This window comes from Rousettus aegyptiacus, unplaced genomic scaffold, assembly GCF_014176215.1.
Source record: "Rousettus aegyptiacus isolate mRouAeg1 unplaced genomic scaffold, mRouAeg1.p scaffold_m13_p_5, whole genome shotgun sequence".
In the NCBI taxonomy this organism is placed as follows: domain Eukaryota; kingdom Metazoa; phylum Chordata; class Mammalia; order Chiroptera; family Pteropodidae; genus Rousettus; species Rousettus aegyptiacus.
In genome coordinates, this window is record NW_023416308.1 from 16048817 (window position 1) to 16066656 (window position 17840).

At 40.3% G+C, this 17840-nt stretch overlaps 1 long non-coding RNA gene across 4 annotated transcripts; it reads right to left on the bottom strand.

Moving 5' to 3' along the window:
- Positions 1-435: 435 nt before the first annotated feature.
- Positions 436-17791, bottom strand: LOC107520934. 4 transcript variants are annotated; one of them, XR_004950769.1, is made up of 4 exons: positions 15339-17791; positions 13613-14213; positions 3500-11900; positions 436-1044 (listed from the first exon to the last, which is right to left on the bottom strand). It is a non-coding gene; the product is annotated as an uncharacterized LOC107520934 (long non-coding RNA). The 4 variants fall into 4 exon arrangements; XR_004950768.1 differs by having other exon boundaries at positions 436-2126; XR_004950770.1 differs by having other exon boundaries at positions 4663-11900; positions 15339-17788.
- Between the last annotated feature and the right edge of the window lie 49 nt (positions 17792-17840).

A 17840-nucleotide genomic window follows, 5' to 3' on the forward strand; every position in this document is an offset into this window, starting at 1 on the left:
AAGCCAAGGATGCCTGCTATTACAGACTTGAAATTTCTTGAAACTTTTCCACATTCACTTTTGATTATCCAAGTTTTCCCATCATTAGAGATAATGAAACATCTCAAAGTGGTGGTGATGGGAGTGGGTAGCTTTGGGTCAGGGGATGATGGGAAGAAGTCCTGTAACTACTCAGTTCCTCTGGAGGCTCCTCAAGGTCTGATATTCTCCTGCCACAGGCTGTCTTTCATGGAGACCCAGCTGTGCCTTGCCTCTTAAGTCAGCTTTCTGGGCTGTCCCATCTTAGTAGTGGTGGCAACGGATATGTGTGTATTTACATGTAGCCCTGGACTCTGATTTCATGTTTGCTGTATCATATACTCTTCAAAATTTGTAGTATAACTTCAATTACATTGGGAAATGAATATTGTAGAATATGCACAGAATATACTGCAATGCAATTGTACTGGCCACGAAAGAACCAGAGGATTTATTTTAAAATGTTAATTCATAGCACACTACAATCCATGTGTTCCGAAGATAGGATGTAAGTTGAATGCTGCTCTGAGAACTGTCACTGCTGTCTTTTAAACATGTCAACCAATCTTTGTGACCAGAGTATCGTCTGGGTTCATTGGTCCTCCTGTACCCACAACTCCCTGTCCCACATCCTATCCCCACACCAACCCTGAAGGCTGTGAAGCTCTGATCTGTATGTCTTCCCGAGTCCTGGACCACATAAAACAGCGTCTGCACTGAATCTTTTCTCTGTGAAAACTTTCTTCTCCCCAATGCCGCCAAATGGTCCCAGGCATCTTCAGAACTCAAGAAATCAGAGCTTCTGTTCAAAGAGGCCAGTCGTCGAGTCTTGCAAGTGTGACTGGGATGTTTCTGTTCCATTGCCGTTGTCTCAGAATGACAAGGATGAGCCCAGGGCTCCACAAGGCCCTGAGTGCTTGCCACTTGATGAAATCTGGCTTCAGCCCATTTCCCTGACCTAACGATTAGGTCCGATTTCAGCTACTTTCCCTCAGCCTTGAAGGCCAGATAGTTCAGGATGGCAACCTGGAATAAAGCCATAAACTCTCTTGAGATATTTAGAATAATATGAACAGAAAAAAATCTTTTGTTTTTGTTGGTGTGAAGGACCAAGATTCTTAACTCTGTGACTTAAACCTGTAGTTTTTAAAACAAGGAGCATTTGGGTGTGCTGGGCCTCAATCCAATGCAGTGAACAAATGAGCTGCACATCGACCGAGAGCATACCCAGGCTCCCCCATGGGCTGCCTACTGGCATAGACGAGGAAGGACATGCTTCTAACAGGAATTGGACTTCCTTAACTCAAGCCTCTTACCACATTTGCCAATAGGCCAACTGGCATGGGTGGTGTCCAAGGACCTCAGCACACAAGAGAAATGGAATGTGACATGTTTTTCTACCACCAGCGCTCTAAAGGGTGATAGAGCAAATAAGGAATTGACTTTCCTTATAAAAGAGATTGAATATGATAGTGTGTCATTGACACCAGCAAGCTGAGGTTAAAGTGACAGCCAAGAGAATGGTCGGCTGGCCAAGCTGAGTCTTCCAGGGTTTCGTCACCTTAACATCATTACTAAGATCAACTGCAATTTACTGAGGGCTTACCAGGTGCCAGGTATGGTGCTCAGCACTGTGTTCATCTTTTCTAAGCCTCACAATCTTTAAAGCAGGGACTGTTACAACTCCTCTTTTTATGAGTGAAGAAACATGCTTGGAGAGGTTGAGTGCTTGCCAGCATTCCAGCGCTGCCAATGCAGAAACTTCCGTGATTCAGTCTATTGGAGTTAACAGGTTCTAAATTTGTACCTCTAACAAAATAATCTTATACTTCCTAAACACTCACACGTGTCAAGTGTTGGTAATAAGTTGAAATAAAATGGTTTAGTCAGAACTCTGTCCATTTCATGAAAAGACAACTCAAATGTAACAGGCAAAAATTGGATTTCCTGACTTGCAGAAAATGTCCAGGGTTAGTTTGCTTCTGGCACGGTTGGATCCAAGCGACAACAATGTCTTTAGGAGTCTCTTAGTCCCCTGTATAGGTTCCATTCTCAGATAGGCAACTTTGTGGTAGTGAGATGATTACCAGCAGTGTCAGGCTTGCAACCTTATAGTTCAAAATCCAGTAATTAAAAACAAAAGGAAATGTCTTTCTTAGTTGTTAAACACCACCTCTCCATCCAACCTCCCAGAATCAGCTGGTTGTGTACGATTGGTTTGCCTTAGATTATATATTCACTCCTTATCTAACTACCCAGACCAAGGGGATGCAAGGCTCTGGAAGGTTGGTGTGGGTTACGTGACAACCCTGGAGCCAGGGGTAGTTGGCATCTGAACAAAAAGTGGAGGGCTGGAAGCCTAGAGGACAATTGATGTGTATTTATCAAAATATGAGGGATGGATATTGGGATGATAAAAGCAACATATCTATAGCAGTGGGGGTTCTAGGAGCATAAAGGAAGGGTGCCTAGCTAACAAAGCAAGAGGCCAACTTATTAATTTATGACAACAGATACATACTTGGTTCATGACCTAACCAGTCATCTACCTTGTCACTGCCCTCTTGTTAGTGAGCCCAGCTAGGGGCAGGTTGCTTCAGCAGTATAAAATTAGAATAAAAGGAATTAGAAAACTTCATATACCAATTATGTAAAGAGGATACATGTTAATTTATCTTGCAAATGAAATCTAGAGGTAAATGCTTCAGGCCTGGTATGGTGGCTCCACATTTATCATGAACTTTGGCTCCTTCTCATTGTTGCTCCATCACCATTCATACACAGCTCCGTCTCCTTCATGGTCCAAATGACATGCTTAAGTTTCAGCCATTGGACCCAAGTTCTAGCCAGCAGAATGTAAGGAAGTGGGCACACATTCTTTTAGGTTCCAGAAGCTGCTCATGCTCCACTGACTAAAATTTAGTCATTGGGTTATATTTATCAGCAAAGGAGACTGGGAAATGTGGTATTTATTCTGGGAAGAATAGATACAGGGAGAGAATCAGTCTTTGTTATAATGTGGCATCCTAATGGACAGCCCCTTCTCTCTGGAGAGAGTGGCCTATTTAAAGGTTGAAGACCAGTCACCTGGAAATCAAGCAACCCTAAATATGTAAGACGTTAGTCTTTGTTGCCTCTTTTTAGCATATTAATTCAAAAACGACCAGTTGTAATTAAATTGCTTCTTTAAAAGTATTTCTTCAAAGTGTTTTCTAAAAAAAATAAATAAAAAGGCACGTGCTTCTCACAAGTAGAGACAATGCTAGTATGTATAAAGTACCAAGTTTCTCTAAACTCAGCTGAAACCATAACATAGCCTACTGTGAATCCTACTTTTCTTTAATTGGTTATTTCAACACATTTGTAGGTTTCATTTGTTTTTACAAAAATGTGTTCTCATGATGTACATTACCTTGTAACTTTCTCTTTTTTGCTTAAATACACCATAGACATGCCACAAGTTAAAAGCTAAGGCTCTTACCTATTCTTTTTAACAGTTGTATAATACTCTAGCTGTTCTCTAACTGATTCGAACATTCTTCTTTGATGGATGCTCAAGTTGCTTTCATTTTTCTGCTTCCACAGGCCATGCTGCAGTAAACGTCTCATACAGAGGTTCTTGTATCTTAGTGCTTTTAGTTCTTTGAGACTTTGACATTCACCTGAGTCAAAGTACATTTTCAAGTTTTAATAGATATGGCCAGACTACCAATGTACAAGTTTTCATTTACCCTAATTCTTCCCAACACTGGAGGTTATTGTTCTTTTAAATTTTGCTATCTGATAGGTGATCAGTGGTACCTTGCTGCTTTGATTTACATCTCAGATAATGTGTACACTTCTTTTTTAATATGTTTATTGAAATGCAGAAGAGCATATGGTTCAGAGCAGACTCTGGAGTCAGACCATCTGAGTTTGAGTCACAGCTCAAGATGTGTGACCATGGCTTGGGCAAGTACTTTATTTCTCTGGGCCTGTTTCCTTAGCTGTAAAACAGGGATATTACCTTTCTTGTAGGGTAAGTTATCAGAATTAAATAATAAAGTACCTGAAACAATGTTTAGCACATAACTAACGACATATGGTTAGTGACTATTACGACCGATCTTTTAGATTTCTACTGAGTTACCTACAGGGTATTCTCTATGGGGGTGATTGTTTTATAGTGATCAATTTGTCAGAACTCTGTATATTAGGGATGTCAATCCTCAATCTGCCACCTATGTTAAAAATAATTTCCCTAGTCTATCATGTGTCTTTTATAGAACCAAGATATTTCCTCAAAATTTGTTTCTATAGTCAAATATGTCTATAATTTCCTTAAGGGTTTGTAGGTTTTCTGTTTTGCTTATGATCTCCTACCATATGATTGTAAACATAGTCGCCTAAAAATTTTTCCAATTTCATTTTAACATTTAAATTTGTAGTCCTTATGTTATTTACTTTTATGTATGTTGTGAGATAGGGATTTGGTTACTCTCTAGGCATCTTACTGTAGCTCTATTTACACAGTAGTTACACATATCAGATTTCATTTAGAAACTTCATGGAAAGAGAAATTTGGAAGAAGATAAATTATGCTGTTAATTAGGTAGTTCTGAACATCAATGGGTTTCGATTTTTTTCCTTTTAATGGAAGCTTACCTTTCGTTTTTAAGAAGGTGAAATCCTTTTTCAAATGAAATATTACAGGTAACTCCAACATATAAAAATGAACTGTCATGTTGGAATGGGAAAAGATGAGGCCTGAAAAGTAAAATAATGAAGAACCTTGTAAACAAGGGTAAAGTTCCAGAATAAAAGTTTAGATGATATTCTGAAACAACTTGGGGAACTATTAAAGGGTTTCAGGCACAGATGTGACAAAATTAGATCTATTAAAGATTATTCTACGTGCTCTATAAAGAACAGACTGTAGTAGGACAACAGTAGAGGCAGTGACACTACTAGAAGGGCATTGCAATAGTCCTAGCAAGGGTGACAGAAGTGAAGATGGTTTTGAGGTATATTTTACATGACACACAAAAAGAATTTTATGATTCATAGGGATGCCCGGGTGAGAGAGAAGGAAGCATCAAGAATAACGACCATATTCTGCTTTGAGAAACAGGATGAAGAGTGGTGCTGTTTATTAAGAAATGGGAACACTGGGAGAACAGAATTTTGAAGGAAAAATGGGGTCAATGTGAGGTATCTATGTGCTAATCAAGCAGGGGACTATCCAGATGAAAGGTGGACATTCAGATCTGGAACTCAGGAAATACTTCTGGGCTGAAGATAGGAATCTGGAAGTTAACAGTTGGAAACTAAAGCCATGGAATAGATGAGATTTTTCAGTCTATGGGGCAAGAAGGCCTAACACATAGGAAGGACAGTGAGTCAGTTAGGGTCTCTGACTGAAAACAACAAAAATCAAGCCTGGCTACAGGGCCTCTGCATATGGTTGTACAGGGGATACCTTGTACAGCCATATGTAGCAGCCTGCCTAACCAATGTAATCCACTGAAAGGATATGATGTAATTCACAAAATTAGAGCTTATCATTCAAGAAAATCAGGAACCTGGGCAACTGAGGAAATCTCAGTAACAAGAACTCCTATGCTTCTTACAAATTATCTTTTGGTAACATGGAGGATGGTTAGCTTCCCAAAGGAAAGGTGAGGTTATTCCCAAAGGAGGAGGAAAAAGACCTGGGTAGGCAAATAAAGGTAGATGTCCAGTAGGTTCTATCCTTTGGCTGTCCAGTAATGCATTCTTCAACACAATTTTAGAAATGCTTCCAGTCAACATACAGTAGAACATAGATTCATTTTGTTCCCAAGGAAAAATTTCTTTACCACATCCAGAGTCAAGTCTAGGATTACTAGGTGATATTTATCCTACTCTAGTTCTTAACCTCATCTTGATAATCTACAATTTATGGATTTACTGCTGTATTTAACCATTACCAACATATCCATATATATTAGTGAAGGCAAGAATGCCAGCAGAATGTGTTTGAACTGAGGGTAAATCTGATTGCATTAACTTCAATCATATTTAAACTTCAGCCAGGAAGTGAGATGCAAAGTACTGAAATGGAGAAAGAGGGGGATAAAAAGACAAGGTAAACAAGGAGATATGGGTAGTCTATAATATAGATCTTATTTCTGCAACAAGTCACAGGGCTGTAGTTGGTACTTCTCTCTTCCTCCTTCACTATGTGGTCTGTATATTTTTTCTTCAGCCAAGCGTTTTTGACTAATAGGAAAACCCAAACTTTCACTTCTGAGGTATATAGGGGTTGGGATTTCCCACGTCTTTTGACTCTTCCCAGATATCAAAACTCCAACAGTCAGTTCTTTTCCTTTAATGCCTTAATTCTCACAAGAGACCTTAGTAAAGCTGCAAATTCAGTTGGCATTGGAATTTCTAAATTTGTGGAATCAATCTCTAGGGTATAGTTTTGGAATAAAGTATGAAGAGATTCATTCATCCTGGACACACAAAGGCCCCGGATTTTATTCTATGCCTACAGGCCTGTTTCTGGGTCTAAGCTTGTCCTCTCATTTTAAATTATCCAATGTAGTCCAAGAAACTATCCTAACTCAATAGTCTTATCTACTTCCAATTGTCCCACTGTCAACAGTTATCTGGTTATCCAAATTCTGCCTGCAAAAGTCACATGACTCCAAATAACAAAGTGTCTTTTCTTTCTGTTTTGCCAATATAAATTGCCTACAAACCCTCCCCACTCTCCAGGGACATAGAACAAGAGTTATTGTTGCCTTTAATTTAGTCTCAGTGCAATAATCAATTCCAGATCCTCCATGTTCCTGAGGGGCTGAAATCTATTATTATTTAACTATTATCAGCTTCTGAAATCATTGTCATTTGGTTGTGGCAGAAACCTGCTTACAAATATAAAGGAAACATAAGGATATATGGTAGTCTACAGAATCAAAGGAAAATCTGGATAACTAGGCTTTGACAACAGAATCCAGGGAAACTTTGGGGATGTCCTTGCACCAACTCTTATGCTTTCCTTGGGACACTACCATCAGAATAACTCAGCTCCTATAATTTTGTTTGTGTTCTCTCTCTTAAGACTTGAAGTCCTGGTGGGAAGGGAATTTTGATTGGATAAGCTTCAAGCACGTGATCAAATCTCGGTCAGGGGAGTACAAGGCCAGAATACTATATAGTTCCACAAACATCACAGAAAAAGTAGCATTCCAATGGAAAAATGGCATCTATCGCCAAAGGAAATGGGAAATGATTTGTGAGAGGCAAAAATTAAGGGATGTCCACTATACCAATATTTAAAAGATGTGGAGAACCTACAATGGAACAATAGCTAGGAAGGCAGGAATGGGAAGTGCATCAAGATTCTGGTGGGAGTCCTCGTGGTGCTGCTGAAAGTTGTTAAGATGTATTTTTAATGGACTTGGCAATGAAAAAATCATTATTGCTCTTAATTGAAGTAAAGTCAGAATACTCAAATTTCAAAAAAAATAGATCTTCTTCATCCTCTCTACTGTGATAACTGCAAGAGGTCTTAATAGGTTAGCATTCAGTTGAGAACTGAAATACTCTTTTGATGATTGGAATTATAAAGTTCTGATATTGGAAATACAGACATTTGAAAGAAGTATGTTTGAAAAATTAAGGAATTACTGAGTTCGGAGTTTCTTAAACAAGTAAAGGTGCAGTGATCTGTGGGTTTGAATAATGGATGATGAATATATTCATTGAAGTTGTCACAAAGATAAAGGTGGGTATTTTAAATAATTTGATGAATCAGGCTCAGTGTTAAATAACTTATCAAGGTCAAACAGTAATCACTAAAAAATTCTATGTTTTATAAACAAATTTTAAAATTAGTGTATACATTTTGCTATTAATAGTTTGTTTCATTTAACATATCATGGCCTTTTCCCCCCCATGTCCATATACAATAAATGTACCTTATTCATTGTAACAGACATGTAGATTTTCTTATATGGCTAAACTATGTGTTATTTAACCAATTCTTTACTGATAAACATTCATGTTTTCTTCTATATTTTTCTACTATGTAGTTAATTTTTATGCTTCCATCTTAATCATTGTCAGTTCCTGTTTCACTCTGTCTTCAAGTTTGGAAAATAATTTGTGTAGCTATGACTTCTAGTTTAATAAATACTTGGATCTGTCAATTTTCAAGGTTGGTAGATAGTATATTAGGACTTGATTTCAAGCAACAGAAACCCGACTCAAAGTAACTTAAACAAAAAAGGGTTTTATTGGTTCACATAACTGAAAAGTCCAGAGGATATATCTAGCTTCAGGCACAGGTGGATCCAGGGGCACAAACATTGTCGCCAGGACTCAAGTCTCTCCATCATTTGGCTCTGCTTTCCTCTGCACTGGCTTCATTCTCTGATTGGCTCATTTAACATGGTGGACTCTGCTGGTTGAGCTTTTTCATCCTACAAAGCTAAGCAAACTCAGTATAGTTTCTGAACATCTTCTCTTCCATAGTTCAGTTAAACTCCCAAGGTTGAATTGAGTATCACTGGACCAACATGAATCACAACCACTTGTGAACCAATCACTACGGTCAAAGAGATGAAGTATGTTGATCGATCAGATCTAAATTACATGTCCATACATGAAACATGTCAGACTGTCTGAACCACGTGGACTAAAAATAGGGAGATGTAGTTCCAAGATCAGGGAGCATGGAATGAATGCTGGCCAATCAAAAACAACTGATGTTAATGATAAGACCAGATATTTAAAGTTTAGTCTCTGCTCAAAAAATTGAATGGTAACAGCTGGCACTGTTACTTTCTTGATAATAAAAGTACTCTGAAAAAGCATCATGAGAAGTATGTCTTGTACTCAGGAAGCTTATAATCCATTTGAATGGAATAATCATGTCTGATAGCATTATTTGGATACAATGGAGTCCCAATATAAGCAAACTCAGTGGTCAGGAGTCTGAGAGCTCAAATGTCTAGCTGACATGAAGCAGGACAACTTGCCTTCTGCTGGCTCGTAGTTGTGAGGCTATTCAAGTCAGTGGTAAATGTTAAGTTCAGTGGAAAATTTTTCTTGTGTTCTTTTAAGTCCTTTGCCAAGTTGAACAGGTTACATTTCTCATTTCTGTACTGGTGGCTCAGAATCACCTCTGTATTACGGCAGGAGAGGAATGGACAGTACTTTTAATCTGCTGTATTTCAGATCTGGTAGAAGGGGTCCCAGGTGCTGAAGATAATCAAAAATATATAGGCATACAGGCTTATTCAGCACTTAAAAAAAAGCTGCTGCTGGTCAAAGAGTATATATAAAGCATGGTCCTTCCTGTTGAGAACATTAAGTCCTGGAGGGTGAAGTGCAGGTTACCTCTGTTCAAAACTCCTTGGTGGAATTGGGCATAAGATAGGCTGAGATCAGTTGTAGTCTTCTCAAGCACAAGTGTGATTGCAGCAGCATGTCAAAAAAGACAGGCAAAGGCTGAGTCAGGAAAATAGGCAGGTAGGGTATCTTCAGCAGGGCCAGCCATACCAATAAGCACGATGCAATATGAAAGAACAACCCGAGTATTCCAGGGTTAATCTACAGCGTTTACTCTGGATACAACTTTCTGATCTTAACTAGCCAGTCAGATACAGCAGCTTTCAATTTCCTGCTCATCTGCCCAATAACTTTCAGCTCAGGAGAAGGCTATATCCTTAATCCAGACTTGAGGTTCTGTTTAAGAGTCTATGCTACATCTAGGAGTGATAGGGTTAGGAGAGCCAGATTCATCAAGGTTGGCCCTTTCTTTGGCAATCAAGTCTTCATCTTCTATTAAGTCAGCCTATCTCTGAGAATCATTAAGTCAAGGCCTCAAATTGGTTGAACAATGTTGCTGGAAAGACTTAGATGAGATCTGAGGCATAAAGATAGTAACAGGTTTGAATTTTAGGCTTTTTGCTTTTCCAACTGTCAGTTCTTAAGACACTGTGTTCATTAGACTTTTGAAAGATGATCATCCTCACCTTAAGCCCCTCATTTTGACTGAGTTTGACAGGATTAAAGGGAATGACTGGCAGTGTAGATCAATGTGTTTTTCTGTACAGGAGAAAGAAAAAAAATTGAGCTAATATTTTGAAGGTAGTAGAAAAGTGAATTTGTAGATAGTTTCTTCTTTACAAATAACAGTTGTATACATAAGCATGATAGTCATCAGATTTTATTTTTATTTGTTGAGAGTGGGCAGTATAGAGCAACCAGACTTAGGTCTTGTTTGATGATTTGCAGACCAAGTCATGTAATCACAATTAGTCTAGAAGGGACAAAGATATATATATGTATAAAAAACATTGCCAACAGTTAACCAGTACATTCATTAAAGTAGTTGAAGACAGCTGGCTCTTAAGTCAACTGTGAAGTAAATGAGATTTTCTCATGATACGTTTATTAAACTCGATCTGGTCTGGAAGTTCACGAATTGAATCCTTCCTGCAGAAAAAAGTTAAGCTGTCTTAACGCCTGGGAGTATCAAATGGCAAGGAACGAAGTTGGCCACTCTGAATCAGTGTAAAACAACAGATGGAATTCCATTAACACATCCACAAGAACAAGAGACTGTGGTCTTGTGACATCAGGGAGAAGCAGCAGAGTGTTCTTGAGTCTACAGATAAAATCCTTAGTTGGAGGCTTTGCAGATTTTTTTTTCAAGTCAGTCTGTATTTCCATCAAAAAGGTAGATGATATACAATTTGAGATTCCCAGCAAGTAAGCTATCATGGCCTGGTCAATAGGCCTACCTCCAAATATCCCCAACACCTACAGTTGATGGAACCAGACATCAAAAGATCCACCTTGAATGAAAAATTCTAATTAGCTAAGAGAAAAATTTCCAAATAGCTGTATTTTAAATCACATATGAGAAAAGATGTTCAAAGATTGTCTCTTGTGGACTGTGCAGTTAGAGCTGAGTATTGGTAATTTTAGAGCAGATGCCAGTGATGGAGGAATTGTTTTAGCGTTTTAAAAGTTATTAGCTCATTTATTCTGGAAACAGCAGTTAAAGTGAATAAAACCAAGCAGCAATATAAATGCTATTGGTTGAGTTATAGTGACTTGTAGTTTGATAATAAGATAAATGAAAACTAGGTACCCTTTTGGTAATGTTGCCAGTATTTGAATTCTGCTTTCATAGTTAATGGTTATCCCTTGCACATGAAGTAGAGTACCATGGCTGATGATGGAGGTCCAATGTATAAGCTGTTCTACTTATGGCCTCAATGAGGGATCAACTTCAACACCTGGCAATTCAGGTATCCAAGGATGAAGACCTCAAAGTCACTTATTTCAAGTACCACTAGAGCATTTGGTGTTTGTGAAAGCTGGGTTAAGGGATTTGTCAGTGTACAATATGTATGAATTACTGTCTATGTCCAGTCCCAGGAATCACTGGAAGTCCACCTAGGGGTAGAGGGCTATTAATCTAGGTCCATTTCATGCCACTTTTGGCCCATATGACTACTCTAGGTGGCAAAGATAAACCATCTTCTTGCACTTTTCTGAGTTTGCTCACAGGAATTATTCCTAAGAATGTTCAGGACCAACTGAACATGGACTGTGTTGGGTAGAGGTACAGATCAGAATGCCATTCAGGTCGAACATGTTGTTGTCTAGGGCAGTGGTTGTCAATCTGTCCTGAAGAATTCCAGGTGCTGTAAAGAGTCTCCTTAGGTGTCATCATGGTGGTAAAGACGATTGTGGCAGGTTTCAGGCCCCCTACTCCTGCTTCATCCAGAGCAGCTTCACTTTTACTCTCGGCTTCCACACAGTTTTCATTCAAAGGGCTTCACGGCCACAAAGCCTTTGGAAAACCAATGATCTAAGAATAAGCTGTTCACAAAATGCTGAAATACAAAAAATAGGTCACAGAAACCAGAAATTGTGTGAGCAAAGCCTCTGGTAATCCAAGGTGTTTTCCTATTCATTCTTCCCCTAAGGTGGGCCACGTTATAAAATTACGAAATTAACACTCAAATCTGCTATAAATTCTGATTGCCTAAAACTGGGCTTGCAAGTGACTATCGAGAACAAGTAATTAGTTTTAAGTGACAAGAGTACTAGGGATTTTGTAGTCAGCATATAGATGCAAAATGCATCCATTTCTTTCTAAGTATTATTCCAAGTAGATGACTTCTCTACAAGCATTGATCTCAATGGGCAATAACTCATATTCTAAGGAAATATCCTTCTCACTCCTCCTCCCCGTTTTTTCCATCCTCTTCCTTTTATCCCTTCCCAATCTTCTCATCCGCCTGAAATGTAATGCTTTTGAACTAGGTTTATGGCACAATTCTAGGGACAAGAGAAATATGTTGCTAAATGTCATGGAATTCGTCCAACTTGGGGACAGAATTAACTTTCCCCCATCCCCCTCCCATGTATCCCCACAAATCTAGAGATTCCTTTGGCAGGAAATAAAGGTAATGGTCAAGATAAAGGACTCTCAGATGATGGAAACATACTAATTCAAAGCAGTTGTTGACAAGAAAAAGGGGTTTCAAAGATGCAGTTTATTCTTGCATCTCCGGGGCAATCTGCTGGCATTCAGAAAGCACTGGCTATATGGCTCTAAAGCAATTTCTCCATTCCATTAAAAAAAATGCTGCAAAAATAACTTTCTGTGCTTGATTAAACTTAGAATATCCTGGGCTAAACAGCTAAATGAGTATTTTTCGCTGCAAGCCTTTGCTGAGATCCTTTAATATGATATATTGCATTATGAATCAGGGAGGATACATTTTACAGTACTTTTACCACCTTACTAGACTACAAAAGCTCTATGATGTATACGTATATATCACATACATAAACACACACACACATGTGAACAGTACTACTCTAAAAAAACAGATGGCTCATTTTGTATAAATATTATTTCGGGGATAAAGGACCATAGCTAAGACCTTGGGTGTTCAAGAGTTATTAACAAGCCTTAAACAATACACATAAGAACATGATATGAACAGGGATCCCCAATCAAACAAGCCATCTTTGGGAAGGCCATGAAGATGAACAAAAGATCTAAAAGTAGTTTTGTTTCATGTGGGTAGTCTTGCTGTCAGATGAACATGTGTCTTGTTAACTAGACAATCTACCACCACGGAGACAGTCTGCCCGTAAAACTTAAGGGTGTCACCATGGAATTCTGGTCTAGGTACAGCTATCATACTTATGAAATCCTGACTGCAAGCACCAGATCAGGAAGTTGGAAAACTTTCCTGGAGTTCCCAATCTCTACTTATTTTAACACTGCAGGTAAAGTAGAGGCTAAGGAGAGAACTGGACTGAGTCAGAAGGCCTGGCATCTTCCACTTTGTAGCTCTGTCACCTTGGATAACATTATCATTTCCTCATTTGAAAAAGGGGATAATTTCCTGTTATTTTGATCACTGAGATTAATGCATGTAAAAGTGCTTTGAAACTGTAAAGTGCGACATAAACATAAGGGATTACCATATAGGTTCTACCTGGATGTCTTAAGAGGCCTTTTCTAGAACCTGACTGGAGCTTTATGAGATGCTGTTAAGTAAAGGGATTCCTTGGCAAAATTTCTTACATTTGTGTTAAAAGTTCTGGTCCTCGCGTAATCCCAAAGATGCTACGAGGACTTTGCTGTGCCTTTGTTTTAATCCCGATGGGTCAGAATTTCTGCTTTCTCATTCAGCAGTTACTACAGATTTGAAGTAGAAAAAGAATAGGGTCCAGTGACCTGGATGGGATCCTAAACATTTCATGAACTTCAAACATTTGGGATTGTGAGATGTGGTTCAATGTTGTTCTCGAAAAGATGCTGCCATTCTTCAGACACTGTTGATAACTAAAAATCCCCTGGTCCAAATTTATTATTAGTCTCTGAAGGCTTTAACTGAAGAAACAAAACGCACACTCTTGGAACAAACTGGGCCTTTGACTTCACTATAAAGAGTGGTGCTCATTCTGTGTAGAAAAGGACAAGAATAGAGGTGAAGGCCACATCATGATGGCTTAATGCCTCTTGGGTCACAGTGGTCCACTGGAATGGTGTCTTCTTCAGTAGTAAAGTGATAGGAATTACCATGGGCAAAAATCCAGGTACCAGATCTGTAGGCTGATGGGACAGCACAAGGAAGGTAGTTGGAAGGTCCAGGTGGAACACTCAGCAATCAGGAGGCACAGGACTGAAAAGGATAGGGACAAAACAGATAACAAACGCATGGAATTACAAACAGGACTCTAAAACTGGGGTGGGTCTGCTGTCTGTACATCAGCTGTCTGATGGGTACTAATTCTTGACAAACCTGGCTGAGATGACGACAGATGATAAAGTGAAACAAAGCCTTATGATTAACAATCAGTGATGGTAAGAATAGAAAGTTCCCTGGCAAAGATTGTTTCCTAACTCTTGAGAACAAACTGTCTCAGGGAAGCAGCAAACAGGCACTGCCCTAAGTCCCTCATACTTTGGGGGAGGAATTTGATTGCATTCAGGCAGTGTGGTTGGTGGGGAAGAAAAAAGAGGCTCCATAGGAGGAGGCAAAAGAGCTGAAGTTTACATACCAACACCAAAGTAAAGGAGGTACTGTCCCTCTTCCCTTTCCAATGCCTTCCTCAAACTGTCTTATGACCTTGTACTTTCAAAAGCTGTCCTTTCATTTTAACAAGGATCCATATTAAATGGCAGAGAATAAGGAACCTAGGGAATAAGGCCCTGGTCCTGGCATCCTTCTGTAATACACTATGCAACATATAAGTTTCTCATGTTTGAGGGCTCCCTAAATCCTTTTGAATTTAGAATTTAATTATAATAAAAACATGAAATAAAGGAAGAATCATGGCCCATTATGGGATTTTTTCCCCCCTAATCAAGAGTAACCAAGTCACACACAGTAATTAAGCAAACACTTACTAAATGCTTATACTGAAATAGCTTGCTCTCGAACTTCCTTCTTTTTGTTAAGTGATTCATCATATGTGGTAGTAGTGTGTGGGCAAAGATACAAAAAACAAGGCCCTTGCTTTCAGGGGCTTGCTATCTGCAAGACAGCAAATAAAAGAGCACGCAAATAACTACGTTACGAGGTATCCTATACAAAAATAGTTTAAAGTATATAATGGAAGTTTTAATATATTATTTCTGGCTAAAGTTGAGACCTATGGAGAAGAGAGTATCTTATTCGGATATTGAGAAAATGGTAGTTTTGACAGGTGAAGAACCAGAGGAAGGCATTCCAGGGTAGAGAAGAGAGCATGAACAGAAGTGCAGAGATGGTAAAGAATAAGGAATTTTGGAAAATGGCAAGTACCGTAGTTCACTTTGGATGGTGTGTTGACAGAGTTTGCACCCAGGGTCTGGCAAAAACTCAGGTCTTCGAATTCGCAATAACAGTGCTGTTGGCAGTGCTTGCTTAGTCGTTGACTTTGCTTTGAGAAAAGAGACAACAGTCCCGAAATTCAAAAATAAAAAATATCCAGCTCCAGAGTTCCTGTCGCATCCTGATAAGCTCTTCCATAGTCCAGGTCCAGGTCTTGGAAATCTGGAGTCCACACCATCGCTACACTGAAAGACATCTGCTCCAGCCAGTGTAGAACACTGTAGTGAAACTCTCAGTTTTGTCACAGAATTTCAAGCTTTGAGTTCCAGTTGTTTTTTTCCCCTCCTTTCTGCCGCAGAAAGCACTTATCACCACAATCTTAAGATTCTTTTGAGGTACATCCAGATTTAATTACAAAAGACCTAGAAGACCAATACATGTTCTCCAAAACAGTCATTTTCCTGGAATTGAGATAATCTGTCTCTGCCCTTTAAGAGAACAGTCGATTGATTTTTTTTTTCAGACATCTGTATTAAATAGCAGAACCAAGCAACACCTAACCAGACAAAATACACTCAAATGTGTGTGTTCACTTGCTTAGAACTGTACCACTGGTAACCATCACTCCACAAAATGAAAATGTTTGAAATCCAACTGTTCAAATATTTCTATAGTGTTTGCTGGATAATGGCCTGGAATTTGATAACAGCAGCTGACAATTAACAAAGAAGCAAAAACTAATATTTTGGCCATCTTAGTAACACGCTTGCAAGCAATTAGAATACAAAGCAGTCCAGGAAAAAGTTAAGCTTTGAAACACTTCCAACTCTGATTTTGAGGTTCAGAAGTAGTTCTAAAAACTTTTCAGAGAATGTTAACCTTCAATTAATAAAGACAAGCCCCCAACATCTTCAGGAATTCCATTCTTGGTTCAGTCTGTTCCAGTGAGCCGGTTTGCTAAATATCCACCTGCACCATTAATTAGCTAGACCTGGCAGCACCATTTAAAAATAAGCCTGCTCACTACCAACCACACAGACTAGAGATATAAAATAGCAAATAACAGGTGGCAAACACGGTCGTGGTAAATGGTCAACTAAAGAGTCAGAAAGGTTGTCGGACACTAGTATAAGAAGCAGAAAACAAAATTATTAGGCCAAAGATTAAATAGGCTTCTTGATACTAGAGAACATATCCGCTCTTAGTCTTAGCTGCTTTATATTGGGTGCCACTGCGCCATGTACATCAGCCACTCTTCAGGCACCCCTCAGGGAAACGAAAGGACTCGGAATAGAAGCCAAGCAGTGGAGTGTTGTTATCCCAAATAACCATTATGCAGAGAAACAACTCACATATCCCAGGGATTCAAATAGGGGCTTCAAATTGGTTGTGAAGGGTCCCAAATGATATCCAAGCCTCAGTTTCCTCCCTGTGGCATAAAGAAATCATGGTTCTTAACTCTTGGGGGTGACAGCTCCCTCTGAACACTTGCTGGCGGTTGATCCTGATTCCCCTAAAACGTACATTCCCGCATACAATTTCAGGGAGTTTGCGGATCTCCAACTCCTATCCAAGGTCGAAAATCCAAGGATCGGCAATTGCTAAGTTTTCTTACAACTCAAAAAAAATTTACAAACAATAATTCCTTACATACACTGACGCTTTATAGTTTACAAAGCGTTTTTAATCCCACAAACATCAATAGGTAGGGGAGGAAACTGAGGCGCAGACAAATTACAGAGTGACTTGCCTAAGATCACTCGGCCAGCTGGTCGCTAGGCCCAGAAGCAAACCCAGCTCTTCCGACTCCGGAGCTTGTCTCCCGACCCCGGAGCTGCCTCCAGAGCTCCCGCCCCTCCCTAAGGCGGCATAAGGAGGAAAAGGCAAAGCAGAAAGCCCACCACCAACCATCCCCCAGCCCCTTCCTGTCCCTCCAACTGGGTCCTTGCAGGCCCCGAAGGGTGGCGCCAGGCCTCCAGGCCGGACCCGGCCACCCCCGCCTCCCCGGCCGCACCAAATCCCGCCGCCGCCGCCTCCCCGGGAGCGGGGCGGAGCAGTTGCCCGCCGCCACCGACCACCCGGACGACTCCTCGTCGAATCGCAAACGCATAGGCCGCCGCCCGAGTTCTGCGTACAAGAAGAAAGACGCGGCGCGAGCGCCAACGGCCACCGGGCGCGCGCCGCGGCGGCCGGGCCTGCGCCCCAAGAGCTGGATGCCAGAGCAGGAGAAAGAGCCGCCAACCGATCGCTCGATCGACCGCGCGCCCGCTCCTTCGCCCTACCAGACCGGGGAGGGGGGGAGGGCGCGCCAGGGCTTCTTCGAGTTAGGGGCCTGATTCCCCGGCGACGAGACAAGATGGCTCCTCCGGTCGGCGCCGCAGCTACCGTCCCGGCTGCGTCGCTCGGCCCGCCCCCGGTACTGTTTCTTTAAATGGCGGAGAGGGTCAAAAAGCAGGAAGAGAGGCGCGCTTTCTCACGTGACAGGGGCGGACC